General features: G+C 45.1%; 1 long non-coding RNA gene and 4 other non-coding genes across 5 annotated transcripts in view; 2 read left to right on the forward strand and 3 right to left on the reverse strand.

The window, feature by feature from the left end:
• Positions 1-6,798, forward strand: part of LOC134965547 (uncharacterized) — a 68,680-nt gene extending 61,882 nt beyond the window's left edge. The window contains exon 3 of the long non-coding RNA XR_010188428.1: positions 6,543-6,798. This is a non-coding gene — a long non-coding RNA (uncharacterized LOC134965547). The remainder of the gene's footprint in view (positions 1-6,542) is intronic.
• TRNAL-CAA (transfer RNA leucine (anticodon CAA)) lies at positions 3,178-3,260 on the reverse strand. Its single transcript has one exon. It is a non-coding gene; the product is annotated as a tRNA-Leu (tRNA).
• Positions 6,799-7,207: 409 nt separating the features above from the next.
• TRNAL-CAG (transfer RNA leucine (anticodon CAG)) lies at positions 7,208-7,290 on the reverse strand. The gene has a single exon. It is a non-coding gene; the product is annotated as a tRNA-Leu (tRNA).
• Positions 7,291-17,200: 9,910 nt separating this feature from the next.
• Positions 17,201-17,273, forward strand: TRNAF-GAA (transfer RNA phenylalanine (anticodon GAA)). Its single transcript has one exon. It is a non-coding gene; the product is annotated as a tRNA-Phe (tRNA).
• Positions 17,274-17,872: 599 nt separating this feature from the next.
• On the reverse strand, positions 17,873-17,955 carry TRNAL-UAG (transfer RNA leucine (anticodon UAG)). The gene has a single exon. It is a non-coding gene; the product is annotated as a tRNA-Leu (tRNA).
• Positions 17,956-21,673: the final 3,718 nt, after the last annotated feature.

Here is a 21,673-nt window from a genome sequence, read left to right on the forward strand (position 1 = left end):
GACGATCTCCTAATAAAAGCGAGGTCCAAGGAACAGTTGTTGGTGGGAGTAGCACTATCTCAGGAGGTGCTGCACCAGCACGGCTGGATTCTGAGTATCCCAAAGTCACAGCTGGTTCCAACGACACGACTGCTGTTCCTGGGTATGATTCTGGATACAGTCCAGAAAAAAGTGTTTCTCCCGGAGGAGAAAGCCAGGGAGGTGTCATCTCTAGTCAGAGACCTCCTGAAACCAAAACAGGTATCAGTGCATCGCTGCACGCGGGTCCTGGGAAAGATGGTGGCTTCTTACGAAGCAATTCCCTTTGGCAGGTTCCATGCCAGAATCTTTCAGTGGGACCTGTTGGACCAGTGGTCCGGATCGCATCTTCAGATGCATCGCTTGATAACCCTGTCTCCAAGAACCAGGGTGTCGCTACTGTGGTGGCTGCAGAGTGCCCGTCTTCTAGAGGGCCGCAGGTTCGGCATACAGGACTGGGTCCTGGTGACCACGGATGCCAGCCTTCGAGGCTGGGGGGCAGTCACACAGGGAAGAAACTTCCAAGGACTATGGTCGAGTCAGGAGACTTCCCTTCACATAAATATTCTGGAACTAAGGGCCATCTACAATGCCCTAAGTCAAGCAAAATCCCTGCTCCTACAACAGCCAGTGCTGATTCAGTCAGACAACATCACGGCAGTCGCCCATGTAAATCGACAGGGCGGCACAAGAAGCAGGATGGCGATGGCGGAAGCCACAAGAATTCTCCGATGGGCGGAGAATCATGTACTAGCACTGTCAGCAGTGTTCATTCCGGGAGTGGACAACTGGGAAGCAGACTTCCTCAGCAGACACGACCTCCACCCGGGAGAGTGGGGACTTCATCCAGAAGTCTTCCAGATGCTGGTAAACCGTTTGGGAAAAACCACAGGTGGACATGATGGCGTCCCGCCTCAACAAAAAGTTAAAAAGATATTGCGCCAGGTCAAGGGACCCTCAGGCGATAGCTGTGGACGCTCTAGTGACACCGTGGGTGTACCAGTCGGTTTATGTGTTCCCTCCTCTGCCTCTCATACCAAAGGTATTGAGAATAATAAGAAAGCGAGGAGAAAACACCATTCTCGTGGTTCCGGATTGGCCAAGACGAGCGTGGTACCCGGAACTTCAAGAGATGCTCTCAGAGGACCCGTGGCCTCTACCGCTCAGACAGGACCTGCTACAACAGGGGCCCTGTCTGTTCCAAGACTTACCGCGGCTGCGTTTGACGGCATGGCGGTTGAACACCGGATCCTAAAGGAAAAGGGTATTCCGGAGGAAGTCATTCCTACGCTTATTAAGGCTAGAAAAGATGTTACGGCAAAGCATTATCACCGCATATGGCGGAAATATGTTGCATGGTGCGAGGCCAAAAAGGCCCCAACAGAGGAATTTCAACTAGGTCGATTTCTGCATTTCCTGCAAGCAGGAGTGAATATGGGCCTAAAACTAGGCTCCATTAAAGTACAGATCTCGGCTCTGTCGATTTTCTTTCAAAAAGAACTAGCTTCAGTACCTGAAGTTCAGACATTTATGAAAGGAGTGCTGCATATTCAGCCCCCATTTGTGCCTCCTGTGGCACCTTGGGATCTCAACGTGATGTTGAGTTTCTTAAAATCACATTGGTTTGAGCCACTAAAAACCGTGGATCTGAAATATCTCACGTGGAAAGTGGTCATGTTATTGGCCTTGGCTTCAGCCAGGCGAGTGTCAGAATTGGCGGCTTTATCATGTAAAAGCCCTTATCTGATTTTCCATATGGATAGGGCAGAATTGAGGACTCGTCCCCAGTTTCTCCCTAAGGTGGTGTCAGCGTTTCACCTGAACCAGCCTATTGTGGTGCCTGCGGCTACTAAGGATTTGGAGGACTCCAAGTTGCTAGACGTTGTCAGGGCCCTGAAAATATATGTTTCCAGGACGGCTGGAGTCAGAAAATCTGACTCGCTGTTTATCCTGTATGCACCCAACAAGCTGGGTGCTCCTGCTTCTAAGCAGTCTATTGCTCGCTGGATTTGTAGTACAATTCAGCTTGCACATTCTGTGGCAGGCATGCCACAGCCAAAATCTGTAAATGCCCATTCCACAAGGAAGGTGGGCTCATCTTGGGCGGCTGCCCGAGGCGTCTCGGCTTTACAACTTTGCCGAGCAGCTACTTGGTCAGGGGCAAACACATTTGCAAAATTCTACAAATTTGATACCCTGGCTGAGGAGGACCTGGAGTTCTCTCATTCGGTGCTACAGAGTCATCCGCACTCTCCCGCCCGTTTGGGAGCTTTGGTATAATCCCCATGGTCCTTACGGAGTTCCCAGCATCCACTAGGACGTTAGAGAAAATAAGAATTTACTCACCGGTAATTCTATTTCTCGTAGTCCGTAGTGGATGCTGGGCGCCCATCCCAAGTGCGGATTGTCTGCAATACTTGTAAATAGTTATTGTTAACTAAAGGGTTATTGTTGAGCCATCTGTTGAGAGGCTCAGTTGTTTTTCATACTGTCAAACTGGATATAGTATCACGAGTTGTACGGTGTGATTGGTGTGGCTGGTAAGAGTCTTACCCGGGATTCTAAATCCTTCCTTATTATGTCTGCTCGTCCGGGCACGGTGTCCTAACTGAGGCTTGGAGGAGGGTCATAGTGGGAGGAGCCAGTGCACACCAGGTAGTCCTAAATCTTTCTAGAGTGCCCAGCCTCCTTCGGACCCGCTATTCCCCATGGTCCTTACGGAGTTCCCAGCATCCACTACGGACTACGAGAAATAGAATTACCGGTGAGTAAATTCTTATATTATATATATATATATATATATATATATATATAATACAGAGAGAGAGAGATCAATAAGCAGGTGGCACTCACGGGTCTTTTCCATAATCAATGGTCATGTCATCAACGTTTCGGTTTTATTCCAAAATCGTCATCAGGATCATACACTGATGACGATTTTGGAATAAAACCGAAACGATCTCTATTTGTGGTTTGCTTGCCTGGGGGAGCTCCAGGGACATATTTCTTTGACTGGTAGTGCCGACCAAAAAGTATAGGAGATATATATATCTCCTAGAGTAAAACATAGCCCTGCATCCATCTTTAACACTGAAACTTCTTCAATCTTTACTTTTTCATTACTGAACTTAAAAAAAATCCCCAAAACTAAATCACACATGTCAGAAGTGGGATTCGAACCCACGCCTCCAGAGGAGACTGCGACTTGAACGCAGCGCCTTAGACCGCTCGGCCATCTGGACAAGATACACAACAAAAATTTTTACCTCCTTGTCGACAGTGATATTTTATCTGAAGATTGCGAAAATGTCTTGAACTGAGCAGTATCATGATGTGCAAAACTGCTGATCTGAAGAAACACAGCATTCCTTTTCTCCTTATCCATCGCTTTACTGTCTCAGAAAATCCAAGCCTTCCTTAGTCATGTGATATCGTCATAGGGTTCCATACCCTCCAACATTTTACACATAAAAATTGGTACAAATTCAAAAAAGGGGCATGGCCACTGGTAAAGGGGGCATGACCACACCCCTTTTCCTATACTTTCAATGGAAGTTTGGAGAGCCAAAAATCGGTACAGACCATAAAAAAAAAAAAGTACTGTACATGCCAAAAAGGTACACTTGGCGGGTATGGGGTTCTGCAAACCCTCTAACATCATCCTTTCCCAACAACAGACAATACTCTGCTCTTGCACATGCACCTTACTATTGCGCTTACAATAATAGCAATGGCCCTCAATGGTTTAACTGAAACTTGAGTGACCTGAGCCTAATGCCAAGTCAATTATAGAAGCTCAGGCTTTGTGCATGCCTAACTATAGCCACACGCCAGTGGCCTGACTATGTCCCTGAACCTAGTGCCCAACAAACCTGGTTTTATAAGGGGTTGCACGGCTAAGGTCTCTTCTTCAAGACACGACTCCCTTCCTTAATCTTATACAAGAAGTTATTTGGAAAGAATGTTATGCCTTTCTTACACTTGGTGCTAAATGTAATAAGCCTCCAAGTTTATGGAGGAGCTGGACTTTGTGAGAGTCTGCCTGTTTTGTTAAAGCAGCAAATATTGGCTCACAAAGGTCTACTCACAGCGCTTTATGTTACATAGTGTCTCCAAGCACTTTGCTAAGTACCATCTACAGTCGGAACCGGTGACAGATTCAGAATGCTGTGCAGGCAAGAATTATGCTGGACCTCTTATACCCCTTTTCCACTAGAAGTCTCGGGTCTGACCCGGGATTTGGAACACGGTTCCAAGCCAGGTCAGACCCGAGATGGACCCCTTTTCCCCAATGGCGTTGACCCGGAAATATCCCAGGTTGGTGCTGTTTAGACTGTACCCGGGTGCAATGTCTTCTGCCCGGCGTTTGGAGATGATGTCATCTCCATGCACCGGGAAAACTGGCAGATCTTGACCCTTGGGGCATGGCCTTGGTCCCGTTCGGTCACGTTAGGTGATGCTGCCCACTGTCATGCTGGGGGCAAGCCCAGCACTCTGGAAGCTGCTGGACTGCCCCCAGCCTCTGCACAGTGCTGTGGAACAGCTATGGGGACTATTTTTGTGCCTAGCTTTGCAAACTTGTTTATGGGGTGCTGGGAGCAGGCTCTAATCTAAAACTCCCACAGATTTAAAGAACATATCGTTCTTTATAAACGGTATATCGATGATATTTTAATTATATGGGATGGCAACGTGTACCTCTTTTATTCATTTTTAGAATATTTATCCAGCAATGATATAACCCTTTTTTTTACTTCCAATGTCAACGCCAACTCTATCAAATTCCTTGACTTGATACTAGCAGGAGTGGAAGGTAAAGTAATCACGAAGAACTACATCAAAAAAGTAGACAGAAACAGCTACCTACATTACAAAAGCAATCACCTGAAAAAATGAAGAACATCCCATATTCCCAATTCCACAGAATTAAGAGAAATTGCAGCACAGTAGAAGATTGCGAGGCACAGTTTGAGGTGTATGGGAGTAGATTTGAGGAGAAGAATTATCCAACGGGAATTATTTATGAAGCCATTATGAAAACAAGGGACACTGACAGAGAAAAACTACTGGAATATAAGGACAAAGGGGAGAAGAAGGAACAGGTGGCCTTCATCACCACATACAGTCGCCATGAGTGAGTTATAAGAAACTCAGTTTGAAACCACTGGGACATCTTACTCATGAACCCCATTTTAAAAGAAATACTCCCGCCAAAACCTCCAGATTATCTTTAGGAAATCAAAGAGCCTCAAGGACTTGATGGCACCCAGTATGCTACCAGGAAAGTTAGCTAGTACCCAAATCATGCCAAAATGTACAGGATCACACAAATGCGGACGTTGCAACATCTGCAAGTATCTTCACCCAAATAGGAAAACTTTCAGCGATTCGGATAAAAAAAAAGGAATACAAAATAAAAGAATTTATGAACTGCAATAGCACTTCTGTCCTCTATCTTTTGGAATGCAAATGTGGGAAAAATTGTCAGGAAAACAAAGATGCCATCCAAGATTCGCATTCAGGAGCATATTCGCAACATAAAAAACCAAAGTAGACACTCAAATGCAATATCCAGGCACTTCAACACACATATCTCCAATCCAGCAGATTTGACCTATAAAGCTATTGAATTGGTGAAGCTTGGAGAAAGAGGTGGCGATCTGGCAAATAAACTTTCCAGACGTGAGAGGTTTTGGATCTTCCAGCTCCAAACGATACACCCTTCTGGGTTCAACGACAACTACGAGATAGCTCCATTCCTGTAGAGGTTCTGTCTTCTTGAAGGATATCCTGTACTACAGCCCATTCCCACTTTTAAGTATTCACCCTTAGTCACCCCTTTCCTCTATTTGTTTCACCTATTTATTTCACTTGTTTCTATAAATTAAAAACACATTATTGCACTTTATTTAGTCACTGATAAAGAATAGTATGAATCTTGATGATATACGAGTTATACAAATGTACGACCAACCTCCACTGGAAATGCCCAATCTCATCTGATCTTGGAAGCTAAGTAGTGTGGGGCCCGTCCAGTACTGGGATGGGGGACCACCTGGGAAGATTGGGTTCCATAAACAAACCATAAAGAATAAACCAATACACATGTGATTCTAGAGAACACATAAACACAGATATCTTATTTTCAGTCACTAATTATTATACATGTTTAATAATGTAAATATTCACATTAAAACTCTGTAAGGCAATAATTACTCCAGAACTCTAACTATATTCACATATATGTTATTAATTACATTTAAAAAAAATTAAAATAATCACTACTGTAACATGTCACCAAATAATTTATCATTTATTTATTAAATTATTCAATATTCTGTATTGTTTATATACTATGCAGAACACATCCACTCAGTTTGTCACTTATAGGATATCAAATGTGATCTATGAACACTTAAATATATAAAAGAAATATGCTGAAGAAACCTCCTTAGAAATATGATTAGTTTATTTAATCCCATTTTTCATTATTCTTTTCTGCTCACAAACGAAACCCTATGCAGAGAATACACTGCATTGTCCTCAGTTAATGGTCTCCTTAAAGATGGCTACCGGGACTGAAAGAATACCGCTAACAGAATGGAAGTGAGGTGGACCACATCACTGGAAGCAATGTGCGTTCCACGGCATCACCGTCCTCTGGACATGTGCAGAGAGGAGCCGGAAGTGGTACTGAAGTGCCACATACCCAGTACAAATGAACATACACAGGCAGTGTGGCGGAAATGCCACCTTCAATAAAGAACTGTTAAAATCTTAGTTTTTAAGCAGAGAAAACGTACATTTTTTATGTTTAAGACTTAATTATGCTGTTCTGTGTCAGCTAATATATATAGAATGCCATAATGCCCTAGTATCATCATTAATTACTAAGTGCAGGAAGTGATGTCACAACTGTATACCTAATTGTTAGGGGTATAAGTAAGAGCCATGTCACAGCAAACAGAACCCCTTGATGAAGTTTTAGGACGAAACGCATTGGGTTTCCCTCACTGTGACCTCCAGCACCTTAAAGATGATATACCTCCTTTTTATACTTGTATAAAAAAAAATTTTTTTAAGATAGTCATTTTTTTTATATAACCGAACATAGTGTATTTTATGCTATAACACTGAAACATCTTCAATCTCTACTTTTTCATTAATGAACTTAAAAAAATAAAACAAATGTCAGAAGTGGGATTCGAACCCACGCCTCCAGAGGAGACTGCGACCTGAACGCAGCGCCTTAGACCGCTCGGCCATCCTGACAAGATGCACAACAAAAATTTTAACTCCTTGTGGACAGTGATATTTTATCTGAAGATTGCGAAAATGTCTTGAACTGAGCAGTATCATGATGTGCAAAACTGCTGATCTGAAGAAACACAACATTCCTTTTCTCCTTATCCATCGCTTTACTGTCTCAGAAAATCCAAGCCTTCCTTAGTCATGTGATATCGTCATAGGGTTCCATACCCTCCAACATTTTACACATAAAAATTGGTACAAATTCAAAAAAGGGGCATGGCCACTGGTAAAGGGGGCATGACCACACCCCTTTTCCTATACTTTCAATGGAAGTTTGGAGAGCCAAAAATCGGTACAGACCATAAAAAAAAAAAAGTACTGTACATGCCAAAAAGGTACACTTGGCGGGTATGGGGTTCTGCAAACCCTCTAACATCATCCTTTCCCAACAACAGACAATACTCTGCTCTTGCACATGCACCTTACTATTGCGCTTACAATAATAGCAATGGCCCTCAATGGTTTAACTGAAACTTGAGTGACCTGAGCCTAATGCCAAGTCAATTATAGAAGCTCAGGCTTTGTGCATGCCTAACTATAGCCACACGCCAGTGGCCTGACTATGTCCCTGAACCTAGTGCCCAACAAACCTGGTTTTATAAGGGGTTGCACGGCTAAGGTCTCTTCTTCAAGACACGACTCCCTTCCTTAATCTTATACAAGAAGTTATTTGGAAAGAATGTTATGCCTTTCTTACACTTGGTGCTAAATGTAATAAGCCTCCAAGTTTATGGAGGAGCTGGACTTTGTGAGAGTCTGCCTGTTTTGTTAAAGCAGCAAACATTGGCTCACAAAGGTCTACTCACAGCGCTTTATGTTACATAGTGTCTCCAAGCACTTTGCTAAGTACCATCTACAGTCGGAACCGGTGATAGATTCAGAATGCTGTGCAGGCAAGAATTATGCTGGATCTCTTATACCCCTTTTACACTAGAAGTCTCGGGTCTGACCTGGGATTTGGAACACGGTTCCAAGCCAGGTCAGACCCGAGATGGACCCCTTTTCCCCAATGGCTTTGACCCGGAAATATCCCAGGTTGGCGCTGTTTAGACTGTACCCGGGTGCAATGTCTTCTGCCCGGCGTTTGGAGATGATGTCATCTCCATGCACCGGGAAAACTGGCAGATCTTGACCCTTGGGGCATGGCCTTGGTCCCGTTCGGTCACGTTATGTGATGCTGCCCACCGTCATGCTGGGGGCAAGCCCAGCACTCTGGAAGCTGCTGGACTGCCCCCAGCCTCTGCACAGTGCTGTGGAACAGCTATGGGGACTATTTTTGTGCCTAGCTTTGCAAACTTGTTTATGGGGTGCTGGGAGCAGGCTCTAATCTAAAACTCCCACAGATTAATAGAACATATCGTTCTTTATAAACGGTATAGCGATGATATTTTAATTATATGGGATGGCAACGTGTACCTCTTTTATTCATTTTTAGAATATTTATCCAGCAATGACATAACCCTTTTTCTCTAACGTCCTAAGTGGATGCTGGGGACTCCGTAAGGACCATGGGGAATAGCGGCTCCGCAGGAGACTGGGCACAAAAGTAAAGCTTTAGAACTACCTGGTGTGCACTGGCTCCTCCCCCTATGACCCTCCTCCAAGCCTCAGTTAGATTTCTGTGCCCGAACGAGAAGGGTGCACACTAGGTGGCTCTCCTGAGCTGCTTAGTGAAAAGTTTAATTTTTGCCTATAGAGCATTTAAAAGATGCATTTCTATATATGCGTGATGCACAGCGGAATTTTGCCGACTGGCATCAAGTCTAAGTGCGTTGTCCATTTCTACCAGTAGAGGGTTATGGACACGACAGTGGTCAGGTGATGCGGATTTCAAACGGCATTTGGAAGTATTGCCTTATTAAGGGGAGGAGTTATTTGGGGTCGGTCTTTCAGACCTGGTGGCCACGGCAACAGCTGGGAAATCCAAGTTTGTACCCCAGGTCGCCTCTCAACATGAGAAGACGCCGTATTATCAGGCGCAGTCTTTTCGTGGACAAGCGGGCAAAAGGTTCCTCATTTCTGCCCCGTGACAGAGGGAGAGGAAAAAGGCTGCAGAAATCAGCCAGTTCCCAGGAACAGAAACCCTCTCCCGCCTCTGCCAAGCCCTCAGTATGACGCTGGGGCTTTACAAGCAGAATCAGGCACGGTGGGGGGCCCGTCTCAATGAATTTCAGCGCGCAGTGGGCTCACTCGCAAGTAGACCCCTGGATCCTTCAGGTGATATCTCAGGGGTACAAATTGGAATTCGAGACGTCTCCCCCTCGCCGTTTCCTAAAGTCGGCTTTACCGATGTCTCCTTCTGACAGGGAGACAGTTTTGGAAGCCATTCACAAGCTGTATTCCCAGCAGGTGATAATCAAGGTACCCCTCCTGCAACAGGGAACGGGGTATTATTCCACACTGTTGTGGTACCGAAGCCGGACGGCTCGGTGAGACCGATTCTAAATCTAAAATCTTTGAACACTTACATACAGAGGTTCAAATTCAAGATTGAGTCACTCAGAGCGGTGATTGCGAACCTGGAAGAAGGGGACTACATGATGTCTCGGGACATCAAGGATGCTTACCTTCATGTCCAAATTTACCCTTCTCACCAAGGGTACCTCAGGTTTATGGTACAGAACTGTCACTATCAGTTCAGACGCTGCCGTATGGATGGTCCACGGCACCCCGGGTCTTTACCAAGGTAATGGCCGAAATGATGATATTCCTTCGAAGGAAGGGAATTTTAGTTATCCCTTACTTGGACGATTCCCTGATAAGGGTAAGATCCAGGGAACAGTTGGAGGTCGGTGTAGCACTATCTCAGGTAGTGTTGCGGCAGCACGATTGGATTCTCAATATTCCAAAATCGCAGCTGGTTCCGACGACTCGTATTCGTTTCCTAGGGATGATCCTGGACACAGTCCAGAAAAAGGTGTTTCTCCCGGAGGAGAAAGCCAGGGAGTTATCCGAGCTAGTCAGGAACCTCCTAAAACCGAGCCAAGTCTCAGTGCATCAATGCACAAGGGTTCTGGGTAAAATGGTGGCTTCCTACGAAGCAATCCCATTCGGCAGATTCCACGCAAGAACTTTCCAGTGGGACCTGCTGGACAAATGGTCCGGGTCGCATCTTCAGATGCATCAGCGGATAACCCTGTCACCAAGAACAAGGGTGTCCCTCCTGTGTTGGTTGCAGAGTGATCATCTTCTAGAGGGCCGCAGATTCGGCATTCAGGACTGGGTCCTGGTGACCACGGATGCCAGCCTGCGAGGCTGGGGAGCAGTCACACAGGGAAGGAATTTCCAGGGCTTATGGTCAAGCCTGGAGACATCACTTCACATAAATATCCTGAAGCTAAGGGCCATTTACAATGCTCTAAGCTTAGCAAGACCTCTGCTTCAAGGTCAGCCGGTGTTGATCCAGTCGGACAACATCACGGCAGTCACCCACGTAAACAGACAGGGTGGCACAAGAAGCAGGAGGGCAATGGCAGAAGCTGCAAGGATTCTTCGCTGGGCGGAAAATCATGTGATAGCACTGTCAGCAATTCCGGGAGTGGACAACTGGGAAGCAGACTTCCTCAGCAGACACGACCTCCACCCGGGAGAGTGGGGACTTCACCCAGAAGTCTTCCACATGATTATAAACCGTTGGGAAAAACTCGACAGGTATTGCGCCAGGTCAAGGGACCCTCAGGCAATAGCTGTAGACGCTCTGGTAACACCGTGGGTGTACCAGTCAGTGTATGTGTTCCCTCATCTGCCTCTCATACCCAAGGTACTGAGATTGATAAGATGGAGAGGAGTAAGCACTATATTCGTGGCTCCGGATTGGCCAAGAAGGACTTGGTAACCGGAACTTCAAGAGATGCTCACGGAGGATCCGTGGCCTCTACCTCTAAGAAGGGACCTGCTCCAGCAAGGACCCTGTCTGTTCCAAGACTTACCGCGGCTGCGTTTGACGGCATGGCGGTTGAACGCCGGATCCTGAAGGAAAAAAGGCATTCCGGATGAAGTCATCCCTATCCTGATCAAAGCCAGGAAGGATGTAACCGCAAAACATTATCACCGCATTTGGCGAAAATATGTTGCGTGGTGCGAGGCCAGTAAGGCCCGACGGAGGAAATTCAACTGGGTCGATTCCTACATTTCCTGCAAACAGGAGTGTCTATGGGCCTGAAATTGGGGTCCATTAAGGTTCAAATTTCGGCCCTGTCAATTTTCTTCCAAAAAGAACTAGCTTCAGTCCCTGAAGTTCAGACGTTGTAAAAGGGGTACTGCATATACAGCCTCCTTTTGTGCCTCCAGGGGCACCTTGGGATCTCAATGTAGTTTTTGGGTTCCAAAAGTCACATTGGTTTGAACCACTTAAATCTGTGGAGTTAAAGTATCTCACATGGAAAGTGGTCATGCTGTTGGCCCTGGCCTGGGCCAGGCGCGTGTCAGAATTGGCGGCTTTATCCTGTAAAAGCCCTTATCTGATTTTCCATTCGGACAGGGCGGAATTGAGGACTCGTCCTCAGTTTCTCCCTAAGGGGTTTCAGCGTTTCACCTGAACCAACCTATTGTGGTGCCTGCGGCTACTAGGGACTTGGAGGACTCCAAGTTGCTAGACGTTGTCAGGGCCCTGAAAATATATGTTTCCAGGACGGCTGGAGTCAGAAAATCTGACTCGCTGTTTATCCTGTATGCACCCAACAAGCTGGGTGCTCCTGCTTCTAAGCAGACTATTGCTCGTTGGATTTGTAGTACAATTCAGCTTGCACATTCTGTGGCAGGCCTGCCACAGCCAAAAATCTGTAAATGCCCACTCCACAAGGAAGATGGGCTCATCTTGGGCGGCTGCCCGAGGGGTCTCGGCTTTACAACTTTGCCGAGCAGCTACTTGGTCAGGAGCAAATACGTTTGTAAAATTCTACAAAATTGATACCCTGGCTGAGGAGGACTTGGAGTTCTCTCATTTGGTGCTGCAGAGTCATCCGCACTCTCCCGCCCGTTTGGGAGCTTTGGTATAATCCCCATGGTCCTTACGGAGTCCCCAGCATCCACTTAGGACGTTAGAGAAAATAAGAATTTACTTACCGATAATTCTATTTCTCGTAGTCCGTAGTGGATGCTGGGCGCCCATCCCAAGTGCGGATTGTCTGCAATACTGGTACATAGTTATTGATACCAAAAAATCGGGTTATTGCTGTAGTGAGCCATCTTTTCTAGAGGCTCCTCTGTTATCATGCTGTTAAATGGGTTTAGATCACGAGTTGTACGGTGTGATTGGTGTGGCTGGTATGAGTCTTACCCGGGATTCAAAATCCTTCCTTATTGTGTACGCTCGTCTGGGCACAGTATCCTAACTGAGGCTTGGAGGAGGGTCATAGGGGGAGGAGCCAGTGCACACCAGGTAGTTCTAAAGCTTTACTTTTGTGCCCTGTCTCCTGCGGAGCCGCTATTCCCCATGGTCCTTTCGGAGTCCCCAGCATCCACTACGGACTACGAGAAATAGAATTATCGGTAAGTAAATTCTTATTTTTTTACTTCCAATGTCAACGCCAACTCTATCAAATTCCTTGACTTGATACTAGCAGGAGTGGAAGGTAAAGTAATCACGAAGAACTACATCAAAACAGTAGACAGAAACAGCTACCTACATTACAAAAGCAATCACCTGAAAAAATGAAGAACATCCCATATTCCCAATTCCACAGAACTAAGAGAAATTGCAGCACAGTAGAAGATTGCGAGGCACAGTTTGAGGTGTATGGGAGTAGATTTGAGGAGAAGAATTATCCAACGGGAATTATTTATGAAGCCATTATGAAAACAAGGGACACTGACAGAGAAAAACTACTGGAATATAAGGACAAAGGGGAGAAGAAGGAACAGGTGGCCTTCATCACCACATACAGTCGCCATGAGTGAGTTATAAGAAACTCAGTTTGAAACCACTGGGACATCTTACTCATGAACCCCATTTTAAAAGAAATGCTCCCGCCAAAACCTCCAGATTATCTTTAGGAAATCAAAGAGCCTCAAGGACTTGATGGCACCCAGTATGCTACCAGGAAAGTTAGCTAGTACCCAAATCATGCCAAAATGTACAGGATCACACAAATGCGGACGTTGCAACATCTGCAAGTATCTTCACCCAAATAGGAAAACTTTCAGCGATTCGGATAAAAAAAAAGGAATACAAAATAAAAGAATTTATGAACTGCAATAGCACTTCTGTCCTCTATCTTTTGGAATGCAAGTGTGGGAAAAATTGTCAGGAAAACAAAGATGCCATCCAAGATTCGCATTCAGGAGCATATTCGCAACATAAAAAACCAAAGTAGACACTCAAATGCAATATCCAGGCACTTCAACACACATATCTCCAATCCAGCAGATTTGACCTATAAAGCTATTGAATTGGTGAAGCTTGGAGAAAGAGGTGGCGATCTGGCAAATAAACTTTCCAGACGTGAGAGGTTTTGGATCTTCCAGCTCCAAACGATACACCCTTCTGGGTTCAACGACAACTACGAGATAGCTCCATTCCTGTAGAGGTTCTGTCTTCTTGAAGGATATCCTGTACTACAGCCCATTCCCACTTTTAAGTATTCACCCTTAGTCACCCCTTCCCTCTATTTGTTTCACCTATTTATTTCACTTGTTTCTATAAATTAAAAACACATTATTGCACTTTATTTAGTCACTGATAAAGAATAGTATGAATCTTGATGATATACGAGTTATACAAATGTACGACCAACCTCCACTGGAAATGCCCAATCTCATCTGATCTTGGAAGCTAAGTAGTGTGGGGCCCGTCCAGTACTGGGATGGGGGACCACCTGGGAAGATTGGGTTCCATAAACAAACCATAAAGAATAAACCAATACACATGTGATTCTAGAGAACACATAAACACAGATATCTTATTTTCAGTCACTAATTATTATACATGTTTAATAATGTAAATATTCACATTAAAACTCTGTAAGGCAATAATTACTCCAGAACTCTAACTATATTCACATATATGTTATTAATTACATTTAAAAAAAATTAAAATAATCACTACTGTAACATGTCACCAAATAATTTATCATTTATTTATTAAATTATTCAATATTCTGTATTGTTTATATACTATGCAGAACACATCCACTCAGTTTGTCACTTATAGGATATCAAATGTGATCTATGAACACTTAAATATATAAAAGAAATATGCTGAAGAAACCTCCTTAGAAATATGATTAGTTTATTTAATCCCATTTTTCATTATTCTTTTCTGCTCACAAACGAAACCCTATGCAGAGAATACACTGCATTGTCCTCAGTTAATGGTCTCCTTAAAGATGGCTACCGGGACTGAAAGAATACCGCTAACAGAATGGAAGTGAGGTGGACCACATCACTGGAAGCAATGTGCGTTCCACTGCATCACCGTCCTCTGGACATGTGCAGAGAGGAGCCGGAAGTGGTACTGAAGTGCCACATACCCAGTACAAATGAACATACACAGGCAGTGTGGCGGAAATGCCACCTTCAATAAAGAACTGTTAAAATCTTAGTTTTTAAGCAGAGAAAACGTACATTTTTTATGTTTAAGACTTAATTATGCTGTTCTGTGTCAGCTAATATATATAGAATGCCATAATGCCCTAGTATCATCATTAATTACTAAGTGCAGGAAGTGATGTCACAACTGTATACCTAATTGTTAGGGGTATAAGTAAGAGCCATGTCACAGCAAACAGAACCCCTTGATGAAGTTTTAGGACGAAACGCATTGGGTTTCCCTCACTGTGACCTCCAGCACCTTAAAGATGATATACCTCCTTTTTATACTTGTATAAAAAAAATGTTTTTAAGAAATAGTCATTTTTTTTTATATAACCGAACATAGTGTATTTTATGCTCTGTTCATCTTTCAAGCCTTTTTTATATATAAATTTTTTTATGTCTGTAATAAAATATATTTGTTAAACTTTTAAATTTAATATGCTTATAATTTAACTTATTGACATATTAGCACCAGTGGTCGCTAGGTACCCTCATTCTATCTTCTCAAGTGACTATTTTCATTTGAATTTATTTTACTATTCCAACCTGATACCGTTTTAATTTTAATACAACAATTTATGTGTGATTATCTGTTTATACAGATTATACTAATATGTCCATTGCCACTTGTTTAAATACTCCCATGCTTTCTCCCTATAGGAATATTAACTCACTGATATCACTATGTGAAACCTTGATTGAATACAGGTGATTTGTGTAAATACATCAGCAATGCTACTGAATAAATACACATCCTGGTGTAAACTTCAAACTATACTACATCTTGAAAAAGACACCAGCAGGACATTGAAATGATCTTCTTGTCTTGGCACTACGGCAAGAACAGCGACATTAAAACAAAGCAATCTGAATTTCAAATTTCTACAATTATCCTGACTCATTTGGGGTACTCCCAAAGTTCCAGTAAATTGCCTGTCCTATACTTCACTACCATCCCATGGCACAGCAATCAAATGACCAGCCAGTTACTGAAAAACGAGGTGGCATCTCCGTAGCTTCCGCTACACTTCCAGGCTGGGTTGGTCATGAGATGCTGGCCGTTTTGCAATGTCAGTTCAGGACTACACTATTTGCGGCTGGGCCACACTGCTGATCTCTGGGGACATGAGCGGTTACAGCTGCCACCGACTGACACATTAGTGGCTTCTCTTCTCACAGAGAAGCCCACCATCCACAGGGAGGACATTCTAGTGTGTGACTGTGTCTCACAATTGCAGGAGGCATAGTGGAGCACACAGTCATTTCATCTATTCGGGAACATTCCCATACCTCCCAACATGACCTTCTCCAGGAGGGACAGAAAGCTCTGCTTCTGGATTCCCTCATAATTTATGATTGCCATCAGAGGCGTCACCGGGTGTGGTGACACCCGGTGCGCGCCCCTGATCTCCTGCCGTGATCGCGGCAAAATGGGGCGTGGTCTTGTACTTAGGGGGCGTGGCTTTGTGGGGATCCCGGAATCATCACTCTGGGGGGCGTGCCCAGCATCTCCGGAGATGCTGGGCTTCCCCCAGAGCGAGTCTCCGTCTGCTGTCGGCTCCTCTTCTGTGACAGGAGCCGGGTGCTGTAGGAGACTTTCTCACTGCAGCACCTGGTTCCTGTCAGTGCGGAGGAGCTGACATTTGGTGTCACCCTCCTCCAGGCGTCACACCCGGGTGCGGGCCGCACCCGCCTTGTGATGCCACTGATTGCCATCACCTGTGCTGAAACGCCTTTCTTATCCAATGATTAACCTGTTCAATACAGGTGTCGGCCATCATAAATGAAGAAAAAAGTCCAGAAACAGGGCAATGTGTCCCTCATGGAGAGGGTTATATTGGAAGGTATGCATTCTATCTATTTAAAAACATACTTTTTTTTCCCAACAAGGTAAAATCTGGGTTTCATGCATAGCTACAGACATCCGGGCTGCTCTTTCCGGGAAAGAGCAGCCAGGTCGGCTCAGTCGGGAGGTGGGGCAGAGGTAGGATGCGTCAAAGGTGGTGGGGTGGAGGCAGAGCACTATAAAGGAGGCGGAATGGGGTATTTGGTGACCGTAATTGCGTCATTGTAGCCACACCACCCGCTCTGCAATGAGGCGATTACTGGCAATATACAGCAGAGAGGGTGGCTACGATGGCACAATTCAGTGAGAATCGCTTAATCAACTGGCCAGTCACCAACTTGTTAGCATTAATATGCAGAGGTAAAGTGTCCTCTCATTACCTCATTTTATTCTCTTCCTCTTGCTGACATATTTTGTAAATGATTCATAATCTGTTAACAGAAAGATGGTTTGTGTCACTTCACTCTGATGTGTTCCACATTGTACCTCACAGCCGAAATAGCTCAGTTGGGAGAGCGTTAGACTGAAGATCTAAAGGTCCCTGGTTCGATCCCGGGTTTCGGCAGATCCTTTTAGTGCTTTCAAAGCTCACCTCTATTTCACCAATTATTAATTTCTGTGTCACATCTCTGAAAAACACATAACCCACTGAAAATGAAATAAAACATTTTCTGACAACTCTTTGTTCATCAACGTATCAAAAAATTTGTCAGGTAGTTGGGGACAGAGGCTGAGACTTGTGGTGATCATAGTGTAAATTCTGAATTAATGGATGTCAGTAACAGAACACCCAATTTAGGAATGAGAGCAGATAAGTCTTGAATATTGGACTTTACAAGTGGGTAATTTAATTAACAGAAATGGACATTGCACCGCAGTGCAGGACAGAGCACTTCTGAGTGTCACTGGCACATTGTATTTGAATGATAAGTATCGTAGATTAAAGCTATTGCTGATTCATTTCCCAATCAGTTATGCAGCAGCAGATCCTTAACCATCACATCCAGTCCAAGTGAGGGAGAACAGTGAGGAGATGACATAAAGCAGCTTCATTTAATATATATAGAATCTACTAGAATGAAACATAGCCCTGCATCCATCTATAACACTGAAACATCTTCAATCTCTACTTTTTCATTAATGAACTTAAAAAAATAAAACAAATGTCAGAAGTGGGATTCGAACCCACGCCTCCAGAGGAGACTGCGACCTAAACGCAGCGCCTTAGACCGCTCGGCCATCCTGACAAGATGCACAACAAAAATTTTAACTCCTTGTGGACAGTGATATTTTATCTGAAGATTGCGAAAATGTCTTGAACTGAGCAGTATCATGATGTGCAAAACTGCTGATCTGAAGAAACACAACATTCCTTTTCTCCTTATCCATCGCTTTACTGTCTCAGAAAATCCAAGCCTTCCTTAGTCATGTGATATCGTCATAGGGTTCCATACCCTCCAACATTTTACACATAAAAATTGGTACAAATTCAAAAAAGGGGCATGGCCACTGGTAAAGGGGGCATGACCACACCCCTTTTCCTATACTTTCAATGGAAGTTTGGAGAGCCAAAAATCGGTACAGACCATAAAAAAAAAAAAGTACTGTACATGCCAAAAAGGTACACTTGGCGGGTATGGGGTTCTGCAAACCCTCTAACATCATCCTTTCCCAACAACAGACAATACTCTGCTCTTGCACATGCACCTTACTATTGCGCTTACAATAATAGCAATGGCCCTCAATGGTTTAACTGAAACTTGAGTGACCCGAGCCTAATGCCAAGTCAATTATAGAAGCTCAGGCTTTGTGCATGCCTAACTATAGCCACACGCCAGTGGCCTGACTATGTCCCTGAACCTAGTGCCCAACAAACCTGGTTTTATAAGGGGTTGCACGGCTAAGGTCTCTTCTTCAAGACACGACTCCCTTCCTTAATCTTATACAAGAAGTTATTTGGAAAGAATGTTATGCCTTTCTTACACTTGGTGCTAAATGTAATAAGCCTCCAAGTTTATGGAGGAGCTGGACTTTGTGAGAGTCTGCCTGTTTTGTTAAAGCAGCAAACATTGGCTCACAAAGGTCTACTCACAGCGCTTTATGTTACATAGTGTCTCCAAGCACTTTGCTAAGTACCATCTACAGTCGGAACCGGTGATAGATTCAGAATGCTGTGCAGGCAAGAATTATGCTGGATCTCTTATACCCCTTTTACACTAGAAGTCTCGGGTCTGACCTGGGATTTGGAACACGGTTCCAAGCCAGGTCAGACCCGAGATGGACCCCTTTTCCCCAATGGCTTTGACCCGGAAATATCCCAGGTTGGCGCTGTTTAGACTGTACCCGGGTGCAATGTCTTCTGCCCGGCGTTTGGAGATGATGTCATCTCCATGCACCGGGAAAACTGACAGATCTTGACCCTTGGGGCATGGCCTTGGTCCCGTTCGGTCACGTTATGTGATGCTGCCCACCGTCATGCTGGGGGCAAGCCCAGCACTCTGGAAGCTGCTGGACTGCCCCCAGCCTCTGCACAGTGCTGTGGAACAGCTATGGGGACTATTTTTGTGCCTAGCTTTGCAAACTTGTTTATGGGGTGCTGGGAGCAGGCTCTAATCTAAAACTCCCACAGATTAATAGAACATATCGTTCTTTATAAACGGTATAGCGATGATATTTTAATTATATGGGATGGCAACGTGTACCTCTTTTATTCATTTTTAGAATATTTATCCAGCAATGACATAACCCTTTTTCTCTAACGTCCTAAGTGGATGCTGGGGACTCCGTAAGGACCATGGGGAATAGCGGCTCCGCAGGAGACTGGGCACAAAAGTAAAGCTTTAGAACTACCTGGTGTGCACTGGCTCCTCCCCCTATGACCCTCCTCCAAGCCTCAGTTAGATTTCTGTGCCCGAACGAGAAGGGTGCACACTAGGTGGCTCTCCTGAGCTGCTTAGTGAAAAGTTTAATTTTTGCCTATAGAGCATTTAAAAGATGCATTTCTATATATGCGTGATGCACAGCGGAATATTTGCCGACTGGCATCAAGTCTAAGTGCGTTGTCCATTTCTACCAGTAGAGGGTTATGGACACGACAGTGGTCAGGTGATGCGGATTTCAAACGGCATTTGGAAGTATTGCCTTATTAAGGGGAGGAGTTATTTGGGGTCGGTCTTTCAGACCTGGTGGCCACGGCAACAGCTGGGAAATCCACGTTTGTACCCCAGGTCGCCTCTCAACATGAGAAGACGCCGTATTATCAGGCGCAGTCTTTTCGTGGACAAGCGGGCAAAAGGTTCCTCATTTCTGCCCCGTGACAGAGGGAGAGGAAAAAGGCTGCAGAAATCAGCCAGTTCCCAGGAACAGAAACCCTCTCCCGCCTCTGCCAAGCCCTCAGTATGACGCTGGGGCTTTACAAGCAGAATCAGGCACGGTGGGGGGCCCGTCTCAATGAATTTCAGCGCGCAGTGGGCTCACTCGCAAGTAGACCCCTGGATCCTTCAGGTGATATCTCAGGGGTACAAATTGGAATTCGAGACGTCTCCCCCTCGCCGTTTCCTAAAGTCGGCTTTACCGATGTCTCCTTCTGACAGGGAGACAGTTTTGGAAGCCATTCACAAGCTGTATTCCCAGCAGGTGATAATCAAGGTACCCCTCCTGCAACAGGGAACGGGGTATTATTCCACACTGTTGTGGTACCGAAGCCGGACGGCTCGGTGAGACCGATTCTAAATCTAAAATCTTTGAACACTTACATACAGAGGTTCAAATTCAAGATTGAGTCACTCAGAGCGGTGATTGCGAACCTGGAAGAAGGGGACTACATGATGTCTCGGGACATCAAGGATGCTTACCTTCATGTCCAAATTTACCCTTCTCACCAAGGGTACCTCAGGTTTATGGTACAGAACTGTCACTATCAGTTCAGACGCTGCCGTATGGATGGTCCACGGCACCCCGGGTCTTTACCAAGGTAATGGCCGAAATGATGATATTCCTTCGAAGGAAGGGAATTTTAGTTATCCCTTACTTGGATCTTACCCTTATCAGGGAATCGTCCAGGGAACAGTTGGAGGTCGGTGTAGCACTATCTCAGGTAGTGTTGCGGCAGCACGATTGGATTCTCAATATTCCAAAATCGCAGCTGGTTCCGACGACTCGTCTTCGTTTCCTAGGGATGATCCTGGACACAGTCCAGAAAAAGGTGTTTCTCCCGGAGGAGAAAGCCAGGGAGTTATCCGAGCTAGTCAGGAACCTCCTAAAACCGAGCCAAGTCTCAGTGCATCAATCCACAAGGGTTCTGGGTAAAATGGTGGCTTCCTACGAAGCAATCCCATTCGGCAGATTCCACGCAAGAACTTTCCAGTGGGACCTGCTGGACAAATGGTCCGGGTCGCATCTTCAGATGCATCAGCGGATAACCCTGTCACCAAGAACAAGGGTGTCCCTCCTGTGTTGGTTGCAGAGTGATCATCTACTAGAGGGCCGCAGATTCGGCATTCAGGACTGGGTCCTGGTGACCACGGATGCCAGCCTGCGAGGCTGGGGAGCAGTCACACAGGGAAGGAATTTCCAGGGCTTATGGTCAAGCCTGGAGACATCACTTCACATAAATATCCTGAAGCTAAGGGCCATTTACAATGCTCTAAGCTTAGCAAGACCTCTGCTTCAAGGTCAGCCGGTGTTGATCCAGTCGGACAACATCACGGCAGTCACCCACGTAAACAGACAGGGTGGCACAAGAAGCAGGAGGGCAATGGCAGAAGCTGCAAGGATTCTTCGCTGGGCGGAAAATCATGTGATAGCACTGTCAGCAATTCCGGGAGTGGACAACTGGGAAGCAGACTTCCTCAGCAGACACGACCTCCACCCGGGAGAGTGGGGACTTCACCCAGAAGTCTTCCACATGATTATAAACCGTTGGGAAAAACTCGACAGGTATTGCGCCAGGTCAAGGGACCCTCA

Source organism: Pseudophryne corroboree, chromosome 10 (assembly GCF_028390025.1).
Source record: "Pseudophryne corroboree isolate aPseCor3 chromosome 10, aPseCor3.hap2, whole genome shotgun sequence".
Taxonomy (NCBI): domain Eukaryota; kingdom Metazoa; phylum Chordata; class Amphibia; order Anura; family Myobatrachidae; genus Pseudophryne; species Pseudophryne corroboree.